Source organism: Lemur catta, chromosome 8 (assembly GCF_020740605.2).
Source record: "Lemur catta isolate mLemCat1 chromosome 8, mLemCat1.pri, whole genome shotgun sequence".
In the NCBI taxonomy this organism is placed as follows: Eukaryota; Metazoa; Chordata; class Mammalia; order Primates; family Lemuridae; genus Lemur; species Lemur catta.
This window is the reverse complement of record NC_059135.1, coordinates 81145191-81152163: the sequence shown is the minus strand read 5'-3', so window position 1 is coordinate 81152163 and position 6973 is coordinate 81145191.

Genomic DNA, 6973 nt, shown 5'->3' with positions numbered 1-6973 from the left:
TTTTGAATATCCTATGCTGCTTTTTTGGATGGAACTATGATCTTCCTGTAGCTGATATTTGTATTGTATTTGTATCAACTACATGTGTTAACATTTTAGTAATAGTATGATTGTGTACTTACACTGTAAAATCAATATATGACACAAATGGACTAGGTCTAATTACTACAAAAGAAGACTCAAATAGTCAAATAAAACTGTACTTTTAAAAGCTATAGAAGCTATTGCTAAAAATTAAATAATGAAAGGAAATAAAATTCAAGAGCTTGGTAAATGCAGCCCTCTTGAACAAAAAGTATAGTAACATTATAACATTTTTAATTCCCAAATATTTCAAGCATTAATAAAAAGGTAGAGAACAGTTAAGTAAATGCTCATATACTCTTATACACCATTTTCTTCACATCTATTTTTTAATAAATTGAAATATTTCAGTTACAGATGAATTCTCATGTATTTTCCATGCGTGTTTTTATACTTCAACTGTATGTGTTTGTGTGTGTGTATATATATCTCCATTAACAACACATAGCATTATTTTCAAGTATTAAAATTATTATATGTAAATGGTGTCATGATTTCTGTATCTTTCCTTAAAAATGTCTTAAATGTGATTTATTTAAATCCATTCACATTGATAGATAAGGAGCAAGTTTATTCATTTTATCTGCTGTCTGGTGTCATATGACTAATACTAATAATAGCTTACAATTTTTACTTCCTCACTATGTATCTGATTATATTCTGAATTCTGTATTAACTATTTAATCTTCATAACAAAACCATGAGGTTGTTACAATTTTTATTTCTATTTTACAAATAAGAAACTGAAGCATAGAGTTACATTTTGCTCAACGTTGACAGAGCTCAACTTCAAACACTGGAAGTTTGGCTAAAAAAAAAATCATTCTTAATCACTATGCCAAAATTGCTTGCTTAAGCATAATTTAATTATTAGTTCTGCTCGTGGTGGAAATTTAGGTTGATTATGATATTTGCCATTACAATATTTTAATAAATATGTTTGATCCTGTCTTCTTTTCCTGGTGTAAAATTTTCTGTGGATATATAGCAGTGGAATTGCTGTGTTGTAAGGTATGAGCATCTTCAACTTCATTAGATATTGACAAATGTGCTCTCCAAAGTAGTGCACCTTAAAGCACATCAATATAGAATTAAATATAGTTGGTATCTGTAGATTTAAATTTTTTTTATAATATGATGGATTGAAAGTGATCATTCCTGGCTTTTAAAATTGTTGTTTCTTTCATTACTAGGTAGTTGAGCAACAAACAATTATTAGAAGTTGAAATATGAATGATCAATGCAATACTTCTCTATGAAATCTTTGCCCTGGAACACGCTGTTTGGCTATGGAAGGCTTTTTCAGAGCTCTGTACCACAGTTTGAGGTTCTTCTTTCCTATTTGTTTAAATTTTTGAAGAAACAGTAAATTTTATAAAAATAGGGTTTAATTTAATATACTAACATAAATTCATAATCTGAAAAGCTTCCATTCTGCTACTTAAATATGTTACTTTTTGTCATAACCACCTCTCCCATCAGAATGCATGGTAAATGTGCTTTTTCTCATCCCAAGATTCAATTTGTCATGCTAGCTTTCACCAGAGGGAATGTAAGCTTCCATGAACCGTAGTCAGAAAGCATCTGACTACATCACTGTCTCAGGTGCAAACTTGCCTTTCCCATCCCAGAATACATTTTTATATCCAATTGGAACAAACATATACTGCCAAAGAACTTGAGATCATATTGTTACCAAAATGTAGAGAACTTAAAAAAAATACATAATAGATCATTAAAATGAATTCATAAATTTTCATATGGTCAAATAAAGAGAAAACTAATACAGGTTAATTAAGCCAAGTATAAGAATACTTTACAAAAAATTCAGTTTACATCCAGGTTACCAATTCAAACATTTGTTACTACATACAGCTTTAGATTTTTCAAGACATTTGGTTTGATATTTACACCCAACAATGTATGAGTCTTCCATATGGTAGTTTTCTGTTATATGTAGTATTTAAGTTATATGGTAAGAGAGTGGAAGAAGTTTTCATTTCACATGCTATGGGATAAATTCTGACATACACATTATCCCTACACCTACACAAAAACACACACACACACACACACACACACACACACATACACTCACACTAGCATGAGCTTTTAAGACCAAGAATGTAGCCCTGGTTATCAGATATTGAGGATATATTTTAGCAAAATATAGAATTATTTTTCATAAGCTATTTTATTTAAAGGATACAACTTTAACCCCTACCATTTGTCTTTGATAGAAATGGCAACAACTAATTCCAGATTTGCCCTGTTACCTAAAAATCATCTATGAATACCTAACTTCATCATCCTCTTCTTGCTTTCTATCTGTTGAAGAAGCATACGTGACAATATAACTGTTGTTTAGATTATCCAATGAGTAAGATGGTCCAGGTAGAGTGGGATGGCTGTAGAAACTGTAAAACAAAGAAACAAGTTGAGACTATTTTACCAGGGCTAGAGATAAATGCAACATCTTACCAACAGAATAATATTTTCAGTGTTTTTTTTTTTCTTGGTTACATGTCCAGAAACAAGAAGGCCAAAAGTCCTTGATCATGTAGCAATGGCCAGGAAAGTGTGGTGTTACCTTAAAAGGACTTTTCAATTTTAAAGGAATTTTTTAATTAGCAGAAACATGACAAAAGGATTTTTTAAAAAAGCAATGTCTTAAGGAATCAATGAAATAATCCAGCCAATAATCTGGAAGACATGTTTCGAATACTTATCACACAAATGCTCAAAAATAGAATTCTTTGGCAAAATGCCAGGCAGAATTCAAGCCCCAATTCTTCTCTGTGCTCAGTAATTGTGGACCTTCATAACCGGATATCAGCCCCTCTATTCTTAAAAATCAGACATCAAGGGAAATGCCTCAGCAAGAAATGACATGTATCATATATATTAAAAGAGATAGGTAGGTCAGTAGGTAGATGATAGATGATAATTAGATGATAGATAAATAGATATATCTGTCTTTACTAATAAATGTCATTCCAACTTAACACACTTCTTGGAAAGTAAAAATTCTACAGAAACTCACGCAAGCAAATGGATCGAAGTTGATCTACATAGGAAATGGATTGGCATTGCAATGGTCAAGACCAACTAGAAATTTCACCTTATATACAAAATATCAGCTTTTGATTCTTCTTAGAGCCCTAACTTTTCTATGGTGACAAAAGATATAGATCTTGGGAGGACAAGATTACTTTGCTTTACATACAGAGCATTCATATTGAAACAAATATCCTTAATAATTCACATATGATTTAAGTAACAATGGTTGAGATTGTTATGTTTGTTTTTTATCAAACTCATAAAGGAAAAAAATTAACTCAAATAGAAAATAGGGCCATTATCATAACTGAAATAAAATGTTTTAACAGGTGAGCAGGAGTTAAAAGGACAGTATTTTTGCCTACAGTCTGCACCAATATGCCCCTGAATAAATACAAATAGTAGAAGAAATTCAGTTTGAACCTATGTGAATAATAACCATGGAAAAGGAAATTTCCTCATAGGTTAATTGTCCCCACACGCTCTTTTCTGTAAATGGTATGCCCCAATACTATAAAATTTACTATTGTCATCTGACTTGTGTTTAAATGTCTTATCTAAAATTGATTAATTCAATCAAGATATATGGGAGATGCTAACTACTTTCCTGTATCTGTTTTGATATTAAATTCCCATTCTTGGCAATATATTATCTAAGGAACACTTTGGGGGAATGTTAACAGCCATATAACTCATTTTTCTGTGATATGTGATAAAGATTTAACTTTAAACAATACATTTTATTGTTCTATTTTTGAAGATTAATTAAACAGAATCTTTGATAATATGTATTTTTCCTAGGCACATTTTTGCCTTTGTTTCTATTAACATTTGATGTATAAAGTCTACCCTAAATTATTATGTAGGAAAAAGGATGTATTTTTTCACAAATATACTTCTAATGACACATATAATGTTTGACTTTGGACATATTGCATATTAAGAAGGTAGGATATAATTTAACTATGCTAAAATTATAATATAAACAAAAAGTTTCTAATACCCAATCATTAAAATTCTTTCACTTTGCATTTTAAAATAATCAGCTGGCTAATGTGGTTGTACTATATATTTTGTAGACAAAATTATAGGGGCAACTTCAGTCTATTATTTCAAACATTAATTCATAAAAATACTTTTCATGTGTACCATTGTCTTATTTTCAGCACCGGGAAACCAGTATGTTTATTTATATTACTGTATCATTATGCTTACATTTAATACCATTCTCTTTACTTGTACAGGAGATATCCTGTACATTCATTGCTCCAGAAATTCTTCCTTCTATTATCAATTTTCTAGTCTCCACTGGATCATTTCTATAAGCATACAAACATACTGTTATCTCTCATTTTAAAAGAAAAGTTTTTCAGACTCCACTTTCCCTATCAACTACTTTCCTATCATTCTGCTCCCCTTTATAGCAAAACACTGAGAGATGTTTTATTCCCTCTGCTCACACATTCTAGTAAGCCCACTTCAATCATGTTTTATGCCTTATAACTCCATTAATAATGCTGATATCAATATTCCCATCAAAGTGACCAAAGCCAATTTACTTATCCTGTAGGCAGCATTTGAAAGAGTTAATCACATCTTTCTCCTTTATGTACTTCCTCATATCTCTTCCAAGATAACTACTCTCCCTTGGTGTTTATCCTACCTCATCATTGGTCATTCCATTTTTCTTCTTTGCTGGTTTTTCTCCCCAATCTCTAAGTTGGTGTGTTCCAAGTCTCAGTATTTGGTCTTCTTTTCTTCTTTATGCTCATTCTCTTGGAGATATCTATCTTCAAAGATTTAAAAATTGGTATATGCCAAAGACCTCTAGAATTATATCTCCAGCCCATAGTGCTCCAACCACAGTCCCTCTTCACACCATTTTTGCAATACTCATGCCAAAATCATTGGGGTCATCTTTGAATATTCATTTTCTCTCACAACCCATACCCAGTCTTTCAGGAAATTCTGGTTGTTCAAAATTCAAGCATTTCTACCACCTTCACTGCTACCTTCAAAATTTATTCTGAGGATTATTATAATAGTCTCCTAACTGATCTGTGCACTTATATTTTTGTCCATTAAATACAAGAGCCAGAGATTTTAGGAAACACTCATAATTAGTACATATAATGGCTGGGGCAGGGAAAGAAGCATCTTTGGGTGGAGGGTGAAATTGGGCTGTGATACAGTCTCAGAAAAGGTCAGTCAATCCCATAAGAATCTCTGAATCTCTGAAGCAATAATGGCTCTTCTAAGTTGTCCCAAGGTGGTGAGGAGTGGCAAGACCTTTGTTTCTCCATCTACCATTCATTACATGTAGACTGCCCCCAGAGCTGGAGTGAGATTTTGGGTGTGGAGGCTCCCTTCAGCCAAGGTGAAACACAGGAGTGCTTGATAGCCAAAAGCTATCAGGTAGCAGGACTACCAACAGCTGTGCAATAAGTCCTCCAGTTCTGATGGAGAATGTGGTTAAAACATCATGGTATCCACGACACAGCCAGTTGAAAATCATTGGTCTAAAGGAAATCATTAGGAAAGTAGGTAGGTGTAATTTATGTTTACATTCTTTTATTTTGAGAATAGAATATTACTAAGGTAGCTGTCTCTTTGACAAAAATCTAAATTCTATCTCTTCCTTGTGAACTTCAACTACATTATATTTACAAAAAAATGTGAACTCTAAGGTACTTTCAAATAGGACATGTGATTAATGATTCAGGAGAAAGTAGGTCTCTTAAGGTGTCAACTATGTGATGTGAATTTAGTTACTTCAGTGGCTTTAGAAAGTTTCCTTATTACCAGATATCTTCTACATTGCTTCTTTCTGCATGAAATTAGTTTCAAAATTAGTCATTAATTCCTTTAGCCTATATAGTTTCATTTGCTTAAAAACACATGCACCCTAAAAAAGAAAATCCATCAACTTTTTTGGTCATTGCAATTCATTTTTTTCAAGACTATCAACCACTCAGTAAAGATTATTGATCCATTATGTACCAGATGCAATGTGAGGCTACAAGCTTACAAAGGTGAATAAAGTACTAAACATGAATAAACTCAAGGAAGTCTGCCATTTAGTAAGGGAAAAAATAAATGCACATTATATCAATACAGCTTGATATGTGCATTGATAGAAATTTGCCTAGGGTCCTGGTTGAAGGTGATCAGAAAGGAGTCCTGGAGGACAAGGAGGGTTAATTAATTTAGTTGAAGACAAAAGGTGGATATAATGTTTCAGACAGAAAAAGCCGTGTCTGCAAAGGGTAAGAAGTTGGAGAGAACATGAAACACGTGGAAACTGCAGAACATTGACAGGCCTGGGGCAGAGAACCTGAGGACAAGCACCAGTCAGAATGAGGCTGGAACCATAGGCAGAAAGAAGTGCAATCGTATTGATAAAAGTATTTTTCCAAATCAAAATTTCTTTATTGGGATAGATAGTTTGGTTGGAAGGAAAAGCAAGTTGGAACACGTGAGTCAGAAATTGTAGGAGAATTCTGTCCTTTATTCATAGTTTATAACATATTGAAAACATCACCCTTTAAAAACATGTGAATCTTTTCCTAGTTTCCAAGGTATCTACAAAAAGTGGTATTTAATCATTTTGTATGTGTAACTATTGACTATATAATCAAGTGAAAAATACAGGTTTTCTTTCCCTATACAAATGTGTGTATATATATATATATATATATACACACACACACACATATATATATGTGCATATAAAATTGTGTATACTTAATTTCAAGATGTTTATAGGTTTTATAGGTTTCCTGAAGCTCAATATGGTTGCTTTAGGACACTGAATGAAGAATCCCATTAG